Raw genomic sequence first — 15,047 nt, forward strand, 5'->3', positions numbered from 1 at the left:
TAATGGGTGTACTTCGTGCGAGAAAAGGATTAATCAGTTGCGATTACGGCCCCCACCCCTCCCTCCTACCACCACGAATCAGCACCTTCGGGACAAATGGGGGGGAAAGTATGACAAAAATCTATTGCTGCTACAGACAGGGGTTTATACTTAATTATTGCATTGTGCTATTGTCAAGACTGGTATTAACTGATTGCTATAGAGTTGCAGGTGGCCTGACTATATGGCAGGTCCTGATGGATTATAACAGCTGGCAAAGTCTCTGCAAGGTTTTTTATTCAAGTTTCAGAGAAAACAAAATGTTAGAAATTCTGTGATTTTTTTTTCACCCCCGTCTTAGTTTTTCTTTAGTTTATCGTCCATGAAAATCTTTGTTCAGGAATGTAAGAAAATAGTTTTATAAATGGGAAGTACAGATGCCAAAAATAACACATTGCCGAAAAATAAAATTGGAAACTTTGTTCCAGGAAGAGGCCGGAATCTGTATCAGGACTGATTGAAAATCTGGGTTTGGATGGAAGACAGCAGATGAGAGGACGAGCCCCGAGTCTTGTGTAGGAAGGAAAGGTAATTTCCTGAAACTTCTGTTAAAAACAAGATTCCAAAAGCTCTCCAAACTAGGTGAAGTCAGAATGAGCAAGAGGCTGGCAATGAATAAAATGCTAGGAATTTCTACTCTGCTGGGGAGCCTGGGCTGAGGGGGGGAAAGGGCCAGGACGTTTTGCTTTCACACGCTGGTGCAGTTGCACACATGAGCAGACAGACAGCTGACTCCCAGTCATGAACAGACTAGACCGCTCATAAAACCCGCCTCGTGTGTCTGCAATAAATAAAATGACAGCACGAAACAATATCAGCAGCCTGTTTGTTTGAGCAAGTGTTGTTATTCTCTTCAGTCTGGGAAGTTTCTCTTTTTTTTCTCAAAATAATGTTCTGTCTACTTAGACATGAAGATATTTTGCATTAAAGTGAGAGACTGTCTTTTGCAGTTCCAGCCGCCCAGACTGGGAATTTGTTCCAGGCAAACGGGCCAAGCTATGCGGGTATTTTACTATATGCTAGACTAAGGAAATTTTGTATCCCATCTGGCCAGACAGAAAATATTTTGTAGGACAGCAGAAACAGACTATAGGAGCATTTTATTATACAATAGAGACTGGTGGGAGGGAGGTGGGGGGGAAGGAGATCAGACAGGATAATGGGGATGTTTAGTCTAATTGTTTTATCCAACTGGGAATTTGAAAAGTCTACAAGAATCTGAAGTATCAGACGTAACTGAAATGTCTGAGATGTCTAGTCTCTTTGGACTATTGCACTGCATATGACAAACATTTTCTTACTGGATTCTTGTGATCTGAGGGGAAATAGTTGCTTAAAGCCCAAAGATTTTATTATTTTAGGACGGCTCATTAAGAGAATCATCTCCTGAAAATATATTTTTAGTGCCCTGAATTTTGTTTTCTTCCTCAACTTCCTGTCTCCTCTCCTAAAATCACCACCTCATGCCAGGATGTAGCCACTCATTCCATTGGTCATTCTTCACGTGTGACCATAGATGGTGAATGTCAGCTGGCGATTTAAACATTGCAGTCAAACCCAATCCTGTCCTATGTTGGAAGGATTAGATGAAGAACGGTGGGAGAAGGCTTGTGTGGAACATAAACACCAGCATAGACCTGTTGGGCCGAATGGCCTATTTCTGTGCTGTACATTCTATGTAATTCTACGTCTTCACCAGACATTCCATCAGGGATCGCTGGTTGGTGATCAGGAACAGAACCCCAGGCTAATTTTAATTCTCCCTTCCTCCTGAACCTAGCGGTGCTAGGACCAACTGTAGTGTTATTTTATTCATATCAACTAACTCAACGCAAAACAGGGATGCAACCTGGAGCCCTTGTGTTCTGCATGTCCCAGTTGCACATCAATAAAGCCATCAGTGAACCCTGAATATATGTTAAAATAATGCATTGAATTTTTTTTAATGGTTTTTTAAAATAACCTCATTGTATTTTATTAAGGAGATCAGCAGGGTGTACGTCTCCAAGGTGAACATAATTTGTTTGGGATGGAAAGTGCAAGATTGTGGTTGTGGATGAACAAAGCAGAATTTTCCACATTGCTTACAGGTGGAATTTGGCTTCAGAAAGTTGAATCAATGTGGAACACAAGAATTTCCAACCTGGCTATAATGCATCTGATTTTCCTTTTAATCTGATTCGGACAAAGATGGTCTAATGGCCCATTTGATCTCAGCCTTCCAAAATGCCAGCCTTCTCATTATAGCATTGGGTGTTTCTTCAATGAGTCTAGTGCCCTGGGCCTGAACCACCTCTCTTGGCAGTCCGTTCCAACTGTTGATCAGGCTTTTTGCAAAGTAATACCTTTTGACATCTGTCCTAAACTTGCCCTCTTATCCTGCTTCTCAGGTCTATCAAAGTATTGTTCCAGGATTATTTTCTCTATCCCGATAAGGTGCTGCAGGATTCCAAAAGGTCATTCACATCAACCTCGCCCCTGAATAAAGTGTAATTTTTTTGAAGAAATTATGCACAAAGGTGTCAAACTGTGATATTTTCACAAACCTTGTTAGTTTTAGTCTAAATAAAATCTTATTGGGTGAGGGGGGTTGCTGGGCACAGCTGTGTTTGGTAGAAATCTGGAAACAGATCATCCCATCAACCATCTTAACTTCAATTGGCACCAGCCCAGAAAGACTAGGGAAAAAAAATGAACCAAAAAAACTTGGGGGAAAAAAATAGGGAGCTCCATCAATGGGTAGTTGGTTATTGCTCAGCACAATGTGGAACTAAGTCATGCAGACCAATCAGGTCTCAGGTTTGATTTCCATTTGGGCTCACTGACTCTGGTCTGCTAGGGTTCCCGCTTAAAAACATAGAAAATAGGAGCAGGAGTAGGCCATTCGGCCCTTCGAGCCTGCTCCGCCATTCAATATGATCATGGCTGATGCTCTATCTCAACACCATATTCCCGCTCTCTCCCCATACCCCTTGATGCCTTTTGTGTCTCGAAATCTATCTAGCTCCTTCTTAAATATATTCAGTGACTTGGCCTCCACAGCCTTCTGCGGTAGAGAATTCCACAGGTTCACAATCACAATCCACTGATGCCTGCTGGAAAGTGAACACGTGGGGACCTCAAGCAAGGAGAGGATTGAGGTTCTCTTTGATGGCTCATGGTTGTAATGACCAGCTGATATGTACCAAGAGTGGCCATTTTCACAGACAGGAGGGAGACAGGCTTCCGGGGGACCATACTGCAGCATGATTCGTCAAGTTCAGGACTGGAGGGGTGAAAAAAGAGGTTCACACATTTAAACCAAAAACTATAATTAAATTCAATATACTTGGGAAAGTAAAATCAACTTCTTTATGGGTGAGTCATAAATATGTGTTTACTGTTGTAATTGGGATCTGATCCCTCTCCTCGTGCCAACAGTGTGTGTCAGACAGCTGAATAAGTCAGCTCAAAGTGGAAAGCGAAAAACACTAGAGAGGGTTTGCAACCTTTTACTCATGATGCTTGTATCACTATAGATATTCCTTATTCGATACTACGCGTCATGTTATTCCTTTCTGGTTCAAGCTTGTACCCAAACAATTTCTTTTTACTTAAATCATTTTCCCCCTCCTCTCCTGAAAGTGCTGGAGGTACAGATATAGGCAGATATCAGGTCCAAATGGCCATTCTTCATGTGTCAGCAAATTGTTCCCCATGGATGAGGGTTAATGCTGTCTGTGAAGCTATACCCCAGCATCAAGTACCATCTTCAGGAGAAGAGCAATGAGGGAAGAAAAAGAGAAGCCATTTCTGAATGGGGACCATAGCATTCATAAGTCTTTTGGACCTGGAAGGTTGATCCCACTTGAGGCATGTCCAACATCTTCATAAGAATGTAGACAGTATACCAAGGATACCGGTGGGATGAGGAACAGAAAAGGCTGAATGATGCATGTTGACTTTATAGGGGTAATTTTGACTTTGGGCGACAGTGTATAATGGACGGCTGAATTGATATCGCCTGTTTTACACTATTGCCCAAAGTCAAAATTACCTCCTGTATTTGTATGTATAACACTGATTGACCAGCATTTTTTTTTTGCATTGGATATTTGACAGGAGAGGAGTGTAAATCATCTTTATACTCCTCTGAAAAGAAAATAACATTTATGCACAATCCCTTGGTTTGTTTTTGTTTTTTTTTCTCTCTGTGAAAACTACCAATCACTGTGGTTTATGCTTTGTGCACAGTGTTATTATTGATGTTAATTATGGTAACCTTCCATTATAATGTGGCGGAGCAGTACAAAGATAGTGCAGAAGAAAATACTTGTTTTCAAAAATATTATTTTTTAATTCTCCCTCCTGAAGGCGGTAACTCTCGCTGGGGTATTGTTCCACAGATGATAGCCCACCGGTACTTGACCCAAGTAGCCATTTTTCACGTTATGAGGCTAGATAGTGAAGCTATTTTACCATGCAAGGATGGTGGGGAGATCATTAGAGATGAGCTGAATGCTGTTCTTGCCCGATCCATGCGTTGACAGTCTTTTTCCAGCAGAGGTTACCAATTAGTAATCAGGAGCAGGATCCCTGACTGATTTTCCCTCTATCTAGTCCAGCCACACCGAGGCCAATTTTAACCATCCATTGTGCCCTAGTTGAGAACAGCTAACTTAACAGAGCAGGAGCTTTCTGAACTACGTGACTCAGTTCTGCACTGGGCAGTGCACTTAGCTACTGATAATTTATATATCATTTTAAAGTCCTCTGTCAAAATGTTTACTGGAAAGATGTTCCTATGAGTTGATTTTTTAAAAAAATATATCAAATTGTTTTATTGTACTTCTGTGTAATGTTTCTTTTAATATTACCACATTTGTAAAGAAAAAACATTTTTAAAAATTAGGATAAGAATATATCAGGCAGGCAGACTTTAAAAGACTACCATCTGCAGGAAATGCTTCCTATCTGTAAGTCAGAACCTGTTTAGTGCCTAAACCTTCCATCAAAGTTCTGGGAATTACCATTCAATGAGATATGAGACAAATATTTCATCTGAATTTACCCACACACACACCTCGTAAAAAATTAGAGCTAAGACCAATGACGACTAACTAATTATTTGTAAAGAATCATTGCACACAAACATCCAGTCAATTAAAATAGTTTTAGCAATAGTGCCTCAGGGTGCTGGTGCTAAGAAACTGCCCAGTTTATATTGTGTGAGGATAGTACAATACTGGAAGAATAGATAAACAACAGCACACTCACAAGTGAACATATGTACTGTTGGTTCATGCAACTCTGTGCTTTGTACCTTCCCTGGTGGCTGGGAAAAGGCAGTACAGACCAATGAGTTGAAAAAAACACTTTGCCATCCTAGAGAGGGTGAGCCACGCAGCATGCCAGCAGCTAGCAAAGATACCAGTCTCTTCAGTGGGGCTGGCAATGCCTCCACAGGTGCTGACAAAGGGCTCCACTCTGTAGGTGGGCCTTGGAGCTGCTGGAGAGAGAGCAGCACTGCCATGTTGACATCACAGAAGATGGAACTGGCTTTGGCAGTAATGAAAAAAAGAAAGACTTGCATTTATATAGCGCCTTTCACGACCTCAGCATATCCCAAAGCGCGTTACAGCTAATGAAATACTTTTGAAGTGTAGTCACTTGTAATGTAGGAAATGCAGTAATCAATTTGTGCACAGCAAGGTCCCACAAACAGCAATGTGATAATGACCAGATAAGCTGTTTGTGATGTTGGTTGAGGGATAAATATTGGCCAGGACACCAGGAAGAACTCCCTTGCTCTTCGAAATAGTGCCTTGGGATCTTTTACGTCCACCTAGGGCAAACGGGGCCTCGGTTTAATGTCTCATCTGAAAGACGACACCTCCGACAGTGCAGCACTCCCTCAGTACTACGTTGGAGTGTCAGCATAGATTATGTGCTCGAGTCTCTGGAGTGGGACTTGAATCCACAGTCTTTTGACTCAGGCAAGAGTGCTACCCACTGAGCCACGGCAAGCACTTAATGGACCTATTATACTATGGAACCACTTCTGAGTGCCAAATCTGCACCATTTAAGCTGTGGGATAGACAAAGTGACAATTTGGAAGGATGCCTTGATGGTTCAGCCAGTTTACCTAGTGAGTAGCTGACCCATAGAAACCAGCTGGGTCCTGGACAGTTAAGATGGACCATATAGCCTTCCTCATCTGCACTGATCTTGTGAAAGCTCGGCATGGAAGGTACTATATGTTTTCACGTGAATAATAGCCCCTTGGGTGAAGTGTCACCAGGTGCCTGTGGAACTATATCCCAGGGAGGAGCCAACCCATCCTAGAAAGGAAGGGAGGGAAGTTAGTGAGGTTAAAAACAGCAGCTGTGCATGTGCAGTTAGTCCAAAGTTGTTTTTGTGACTAGCAATCTGGCCAGGACACTCACCAGTGTCAGGCCATCAATGTTATAAGCCTGTTACTGCCCTATACAAACAGGCTGATGTTGGGTCTTGCGGCATATGCTCGAGCAGGAGATTTGCTACAGTCGACATTTTCAGAAGCACCCAGCAAAACCTCTGCACCCTACACCATAAAGGATGCTAAAGGTCCAAAACTAGGGGCCATAATCATAAGATAGTCACGAGTAAATCCAATAGGGAATTCAGGAGAAACTTCTTTACCCAGAGAGTGGTTAGAATGTGGAACTCACTACCACATGGAGTAGTTGAGGCGAATAGATGCATTTAAGGGGAAGCTAGATAAACACATGAGGAAGAAAGGAATAGAAGGATATGCTGATAGGGTTAGATGAAGTAGGGAGGGAGGAGGCTCGTGTGGAGCATAAACACCGGCATAGACCAGTTGGGCCAAATGGCCTGTTTCTGTGCTGTACATTCTACGTATGTAAGAGTAGCATTAGTTTTGTGCAACATTCAATTTTCATTTCTACACCGACACAAAATTGACATCAACCAGTAGATGTTCTGAATTATCCAAGCGCCTTTCAACACATCACATCAAAGATAAGCTGGTTGCTATATACTGGAGCCAGTTCCTGCAGCACTTGTGTCTGAATACTACAGCTGGCCAGTGGCATGCATGAATAATTCACCGACTATCAGGGCAAAGGATTTACAAATTCCACTGAGGTTTGTAGATCTCGCTTTCATTCCTATATTTAGCTGTTTGCAAAGTAAAACACATGCTACAGTTGTTGCTGTGAGTGTTGAAAGTATTGGGATGCATGTTATTAGGGTCTGACCATGTGCCGTTTTATTTGGAAGGAAACTAATACCATTTAGTAAGGAATGATTTCGAATATCTGAATTTTTAATCTTTTAAACAACTGTCAGATGTCCTTATACCCCACTGGCATCCATTGCCCCCTTTTCAAGGCATCACCAGTAATTTTGCTCTCCGAATGACTCAGCAGATAAATGCTGTTCAGTATTGAGCCGTACAGACCAGGAAATCTTGGGTTCAATTCCTGATCTGTGCTGAGTTAGCTGATTTGGGTTGGGACACCAGTAGGGATTCCAGTTGGCCTCAGGCTTAGGGATAAGGAAGAAACCCTGTTCCTGCTCCTGACCACAGTCCAGTGACTCCTGTTGGTAAGTACATCAGTTGAGACTAGAATCGAGGTAGGCTGTGATGCCCTCCTTGGTCAATTAGCTCATTGACATTACCTAGCTAGGTTCATGCACAAAGATTGACCAATGGGTGAAGCACTGGAGCAGCCTTGAGTCCAACAAAAGTCTGTGCTTTAAGGAGAGAATTAAAAAGGAGACGTTGCAAATAATATTAGTGACTTAGTAAATACAACAACAGCAACTTGCAATTATCTAGCACCTTTAACATAGGAAAATGTCCTACTGTGCTTCACACGGGAGTAATCAAACAAAAATTCACATCGGGCCCAAGAAGGTGAGATTAGGAGGGGTGACTAAAAGCTTGGTCAAAGAGGTAGGCTTTAAGGAGGGCCTTAAATGAGGAGAGAGAGTTGGAGAGGTCGCGGGAGAGAATTTCAAAGTATTCTATGGTTTGTAATTTTTTACTTCATAATAATAGTAATTATTAATTTAATCCTTGAGTGATCCTCTAACTTGTGAAATCCTAAAGAGCCTGTTTGTGCCTGTAGTTCTCACTCCTGTGGGATTTTATGACTCTTAGAATCCCTTGAATTTCAAGTATGGATACTTGGAAATCCTGAAAATAGCAGATGGAAACCACAGGAATGTCTCCTCCTGTCTTGCAGAATTCACTTACTTCTATCCAAAAGCACAAAGATTAATATTTAAATACTGCAGACTAAGATATTTTTCCTTTTTTTTTAATTAAGAACATTTACCCTCCCAATTTCTGTCTGGATTCTTTTGGTTCCTCAGAGACAGCCCCTGTGACCAAGAGGGCAGGCAGGCCCTGTAGAGCTGGACTCAATGTGCAAAGTGATTTGCTGGTGATTTCCCAACTCCAACCTGACTTTACCGAACTCCTTATAGGTAAAGGCCAGGCCCCAGGGGATTTCCCCCACTGGAACTCGTAGTTTGCCAGCTCAACAGAGTACTGGAATTGGAATCTCATCTCAACTGTCCACTTATTGGCATTCCAAAGTACATGTACCTGGCAGAATCATTTTGTCCAATGAAGAGCTGATCCATGCAGACCAGGGAGGTCTCGGGTTCCATCTTTGGTCAGTGCTCAGTTAGATAATCTCAGATGTGGTTGGCAGTAGGTGTGCTACAATTGGCCTCAGTGCCCCGGGGTTTGGGAGGGAAAACTAGCCAGGGTTTCAGCTCCTGATTGCAATCCAGTGACGCCTGATGGTAGGTGCGAACCTTAGCTGTGATGCCCCTGAAGTTGAATAGTCTACTGGCAGTGTCAGTCTATGCTGACACATTTTTTTTTTAAATTTCCACTTGGGTGAGGTACCAGAGGATGCCTGGCACATGTATGCACCAGGAAGGAATTCTCATTTTCAGGCAGGGACAGACTGGCTCCCCCAAAAGGACATAGGGTTCTTCGGGTTCCTCACGGAAAAAGGGGTGGGAGGTCGCCGATAATACAGCACTATTGAACTGCTCACAGGGGGCGCTCGGGGGAATCTCCCGATTTCCCATATGGGCAGTCCGCCCCTGTTTTTAGGAGAGAAACGAATTAACCCACTGCTTTTGTGACTTACCTTCAAAAGTGTGGGTTTTTTTTTTAGTCCTTTTGAAAACCACTTGAAAACATTGCCAGCAGCTTGGACATGACTTTCCAGGATATCTCTACTGCCTGTAGCCAACTGGATACTTGTGGTATCAGAACCAGTGTATCGAGCAATCATAGGGGGAAAGTAAAGGTGCAGAGGTGCAGTATGATAAATTTGTGATCGTTGGGACTAAAAGCTAGGCATAATCTATTTTTGTTCTCTGTTTGAAGCGCAGTGACATTTTCTGATCGTTCTTGAGTGTATTTATTTAAAGCACAAATTGGACACTGAAGGAGCTCTTCTGATAGCTCAGTTGGTAAATCTAAGAATAGACTCTGGGCAAGGTACAGGAAGGTCAATGTACCCCAGCATGAGTCACCTTTCAGGAGCAGAAGGCTAAGAGAAGCAATATATATATATATGATACGAGCAAATCTATGGTGGCGTTGCTCATGGTACGTCAGAGGGGGCTGTTGCAAGGAGGGTGATGGGGTTGGGAGGAGGATATATGGCAGCTGAAAGGATTTGCAGGTGTGATGAGGAAACATTAAATTCAAGAAGCACTTTTTCACTCAAAAAAAAAAAATCTGGAACTCGCTCCCCCAAAAGTCTATGGATGCTGGGTCAATTGAAATTTTCAAGACTGAGTTCAATAGATTGTGTTATGTAAGGGTATTAATGGATATGGAACTAAAGTGGGTAAATGGAGTTGAGGCACTGTTCAGCCATGATCCAATTGAATGGCGGAACAGGCTCAAGGGGCTGAATGGCCTACTCCTGTTCTTATATTCCTGTAATATATAGTGATAGTGGATCTCCCAAAGCATTGCTCACAGATTTTTTAAAATGTTAACAATTAAATAAGCATTTTTATATAGGACCTCTCATAACCTTAGGATGTCCCAAAAACACTTCACAAGCAATGAATTATTTTCAAAGTGTAGTCACTGTTGTAACATAGGGAAACATGGCATCCAATTTGGACTCAGTAAAGTCCCACAAACAAGGACGATATAAATGACCAGTTAATCTGTTTTAGTTGAGGGAGAAATGTTAGCCTGCTCTTCCTCAAATAGTGCCATGGGATCTTTTCCGTCCCTTTGAGAGGGCAGACAGGTCCTCGGTTTAACGTCTCATCTGAAAGATGGCACCTCCAACAGTGCAGCACTCCCTCAGCCTGGATTGTGTGCTCAAGTCCCTGGAGTGGGGCTTGAACCCAACATCTGACTCAGAGATGAGTGTCCTACCACTGAGCCAAGGCTGACTCCTGAATAAGTACGTTAATAAGAGCCCCGATTTTAACTCAGAGGGGGCTGAGGCGAGCGTCAAACTCCCGGCCCTTGTTCGCACGCCCTCGGTCAGCTGCTCACCCGAAACCGGCAAGAAGCGGCAGCTGACGAGCGAGTGGGGGCGTAATTTCAGGCGTACCAGGATTTTGACCCAGTGGCAATCAACGAACGGCGGTGTACGTCCAAGTCGGGATGGTGAGTGACTTGGAAGAAAACTTGGAGATGATGGTGATCCCATGCACCTGCTGCCCTTGTCCTTCTAGGTGATGGAGGTCATTGGTTTGGGAGTGCAGTGTGACTCAGCACACACCAGCTATCAAACCTTAGACCTGCCGGGTATGTAAGATTCAATCCCCTCTAAGCAATGTACTTAGTGACTGAACTATTGGAGGAGCGAGAAAAGGACAAATATAAGATTAACCATCGAGGTGTATGTGCTGCAAGACTATGAATGTCAGTCATCAGAGAGTTAAAGAAGGTTTGAGGACAGGCAACCTGCCAGAACTCTGCATGGAATCCAACATTCACTTTTTGCCACAAGTTTGAAAGCAATGTAGGAGTCAGAATTATTACAGTAAGCCTCAGCGCAGCTCGATGTGTCGTGTTTCAGTGATGACACAATCCTTTTGTTGCCCTCTCTGAATTACCTAATGTGTGTCTATGATCCTGCATTGTGTTTAATAACAGAAAATGTTCACCAGGATGACTGAACAGATAAACACCAGTGTGGGGAATACAAGGGAAGTAGCACAACACGTTCGAAAGCAAAATACCGCGGCTGCTGGAAATGTGGAAGAAAAGCAGAAAATGCTGGAGAAGCTCAGCAAGTCAGGCAGGGTCTGTGGAGAAGGAAACAGAGTTAACGTTTCCGGTCAAAGACCTTTCATCAGAACTGTGACGTTAGCTCTGTTTCTTTCTCCACAGATACTGCCTGACCTGCTGAGCTTCTCCAGCATTTTCTGCTTTTATTAGCACAACACATTGGTGCTTCAGCACGATACGCTAGAGCACAATTCTCCACATGGCTATAGAGACCTTTAAGCCCCAGATTTGATGCCCAATCTGTGCTTATTTCATAGAATCATAGAAAGGTCATAGGAGGCCATTTGGCCCATTGAGTCTGTGCTGGCTCTATGCAGGAGCAATCCAGCTAGTCCCATTCCCCTGCCCTATCCCCGTAGCCCTGCAGTTTTTTTTCCTTTCAAGTACTTATCCAGTTCCCTTTTGAAAGCCACGATTGAATTTGCCTCCACCACCCCCTCGGGCAGTGCATTCCAGATCCTAACCACTCGCTGCGTAAAAAAGTTTTTCCTCATTTCACCTTTGATTCTTCTGACAATCACCTCAAATCTATGTCCTCTGGTTCTTGACCCTTCCGCTAAAGGCAACAGTTTCTCTATCTATTCTCTCTAGACCTTTCATGATCTTAAATACCTCTATCAAATCCACTCTCAACCTTCTCTGTTCCAAGGAGAACAACCCCAGCTTCTCCAGTCTATCCACGTAACTAAAGTCCTTCATCCCTGGAATCGTTCTAGTAAATCTCTTCTGCACCCTCTCTAAGGCCTTCACATCTTTCCTAAAGTGCGATGCCCAGAACTGGACACAATACTCTAGTTGTGGCCGAACCAGTGTTTTATAAAGGTTCATCATGACTTCCTTGCTTTTGTACTCCATGCCTCTGTTCATAAAGCCCAGGATCCCGTATGGTTTTTTTAACCGCTTTCTCAACCTGCCCTGCCACTTTCAACAATTTGTGCACATATACCCCCAGATCTCTCTGTTCCTGTACCCGTTTTAGAGTTGTGCCCTCTAGTTTATATCGCCTCTCCTCGTTCTTCCTACTGAAATGTATCACTTCGCATTTTTCTGCGTTAAATTTCATCTGCCAAGTGTCCACCCATGCCACCAGCCTGTCTATATCAACGATCTCAGTTGGGGCAATGATTGGAGAACAACAATTCATCCCAGTGCCTGAGTTAGAGAGGGGGATAAAGAATCCCACTGGCGTCTGCTATCTGCTGGAAAGTATGGGTGTGATGATATACGGTCAGGACAGTATCAGGCTCAGTAATTATACCCTCCCCAGTCAAACAACCTACCAACACTGACCAGGCTGACTTATGAAGAATGCCCACTTGGACAAGGTATTGAAGAGCTGTGGCAAATGGAATTCAATGTAGACAAATGTGAGGTCATCTACTTTGGATCAAAAAAGGATAGAACAGGGTACTTTCTAAATGGTAAAAAGTTAAAAACAGTGAATGTCCAAAGGGACTTAGGGGTACAGGTACATAGATCATTGAAGTGTCATGAGCAGGTGCAGAAAATAATCAATAAGGCTAATGGAATGCTAGCGTTTATATCTAGAGGACTAGAGTACAAGGGGGCAGAAGTTGTGCTGCAGCTATACAAAACCCTGGTTAGACTGCACCTGGAGTACTGTGAGCAGTTCTGGGCACCGCACCTTCGGAAGGACATACTGGCCTTGGAGGGAGTGCAGCGTAGGTTTACTAGAATGATACCCGGACTTCAAGGGTTAAGTTACGAGGAGAGATTGCACAAATTGGGGTTGTATTCTCTGGAGTTTAGAAGGTTAAGGGGTGATCTGATCGAAGTTTATAAGATATTAAGGGGAACAGATAGGGTGGATAGAGAGAAACTATTTCCGCTGGTTGGGGATTCTAGGAGTAGGGGGCACAGTCTAAACATTAGAGCCAGACTTTTCAGGAGTGAGATTAGAAAACATTTCTACACACAAAGGGTGGTAGAAGTTTGGAACTCTCTTCTGCAAACGGCAATTGATACTAGCTCAATTGCTAAATTTAAATCTGAGATAGATAGATAGCTTTTTGGCAACCAAAGGTATTAAGGGATATGGACCAAAGGCAGGTATATGGAGTTAGATCACAGATCAGCCATGATCTTATCAAATGGTGGAGCAGGCACGAGGGGCTGAATGGCCTACTCCTGTTCCTATGTTCCTAGCTACCAATGCCTGTGGAACTGTACCCCAGCTTGAGTCAGTGACTCTAACAGGGAAGGAGAGAAAATAGGAGGTGAGAAAAAAAAAACAATGTGCAAAAATAAATCACCCCAGGGCGTTCTCTCTGATGCAAATCTCTTATTTGAGTACCATACAAAGATAAAATGCTTCTGTATCAGCTCTCCACGATAATGTGCTTTTCTGAAGACGTCACTGCCATAAAGCTCAATTAATTTTATATCTATGTGGTTTAATCAGTTCTTCAATGAGCCATCTGGGCTTTGGTTAAGAGATGTTGAATCGGCTGTTGTAATATACTGTAGGGAAAGGGTATCCAAGACACAGCCCACAAGCTAAATCCACCGTGGGTGATTTTAACCTAACTCACCGGGCGGGAACCCCATGAGGTCGGGTGGAACTCCGGTCTTAATGCAGCCCAATATTATTCCATGAACTTCAATGGAGAATAAAGTCAGGCGGAGTGTAAAACCAGCATTGCACCCGATCCCATCAGTTTCCCGACGGGCGGGTTAGGTTAAAATTGCCCCCCTTATATCTGGCCTGTGAAGCCCCTGAAGGTTAATTTCACTTTTGCATGCCTCTGCAATTTCAATTTTGACTCCGTTTCAACTGTTTCAATTTCCAGAGTCTGGAATATAGGAAAAAGTTGCATCCCGATTGATAGATTCAGACCAATCTTCAAGCAGTCTTTTTACACCAATCAGGAATCAGCCTTCACCAATCCTCCACGAAACTAGGCAGTTTCAAGGGCAGAAGCTGAATCATCCCAGTTGTTTGAGCTTTGGAACAGGGTGAGTGTGCGGAGGAGGATATGGGGAGAACTTGCTTTTGCGGACGGGTGGTTTCTGAGTTTGAGGGAGTCTCTAAACTTTTGTGTATAGGTTTAGATTTGTGCGTCATGATAATACGGCCCACTTGTATCCATCCCACGGTTTCAGAAGGTTAGACATTCCTGTTGTAGAAAACCTGAAGCAAGCATCTTAAGTTACTGTGATTGTCCGATGCTTTCTGTTAATATGATACTTTTGTACAGCGATTTTCATCTTTGTGAGGCCTGAAAGGTTTCCTGTCTCTGATCAGTTAACTCGGCATAGACCAAGATTGAACCAAAAGCCTTCCCTAGTCCATATGGCACAGTTCTACGTGGGTTGGTTCATCTGCCCCTGAAGTACGAGGGAACTTAAAATGGCAGATTGTGTCGAAGATCACAGTATCTTTCAGTTTGCAGTTTGGGTTGTGAGAAAATGATGGCTGTGTGCTGGCTCATTGTGTTTCCATTGCTAAAGTCAGCTTCCTAAAGTGTTAGCTTGGCTCAGTTGGTAGCAGAAGGTTCAAGCCCCACTACAGGACACGGGCACATTATCTATGCTGACAGTTCAGTCTGGTAGTGAGGAGGTGCTGCATTGTTGGAGGAGCTGCCTTTTGGCTGAGACATGAAACCAAGGCCTTATCTGTAAAATATCCCATTGTACTATTCAAAGAAGAACAGGGTGTTCTGCCAACAAAACCTCCTCAGCTAAAACCACCAAATAAAAACAGAT

At 43.2% G+C, this 15,047-nt stretch overlaps 1 protein-coding gene across 7 annotated transcripts in view; it reads left to right on the forward strand.

The window, feature by feature from the left end:
• The window catches only part of LOC137299590 (guanine nucleotide-binding protein G(I)/G(S)/G(O) subunit gamma-7), a 250,750-nt gene that overhangs the window by 149,078 nt on the left and 86,625 nt on the right, over window positions 1–15,047 (forward strand). For 4 of the 7 annotated variants that reach the window (XR_010957955.1, XR_010957956.1, XR_010957952.1 and 1 more), the window contains exon 6: window positions 468–567. The exons of 1 other annotated variant lie outside the window; for it this stretch is intronic. The gene's annotated coding sequence lies outside the window, so the exon portion shown is untranslated. Of the gene's footprint in view, window positions 1–467; window positions 568–2,021; window positions 2,109–14,131; window positions 14,298–15,047 lie in introns of those variants that run through there. 2 more of the 7 variants (XR_010957951.1, XR_010957953.1) reach the window with 2 other exon arrangements.

The sequence above is a fragment of the Heptranchias perlo genome, chromosome 29, assembly GCF_035084215.1.
Source record: "Heptranchias perlo isolate sHepPer1 chromosome 29, sHepPer1.hap1, whole genome shotgun sequence".
Classification (NCBI taxonomy): Eukaryota; Metazoa; Chordata; class Chondrichthyes; order Hexanchiformes; family Hexanchidae; genus Heptranchias; species Heptranchias perlo.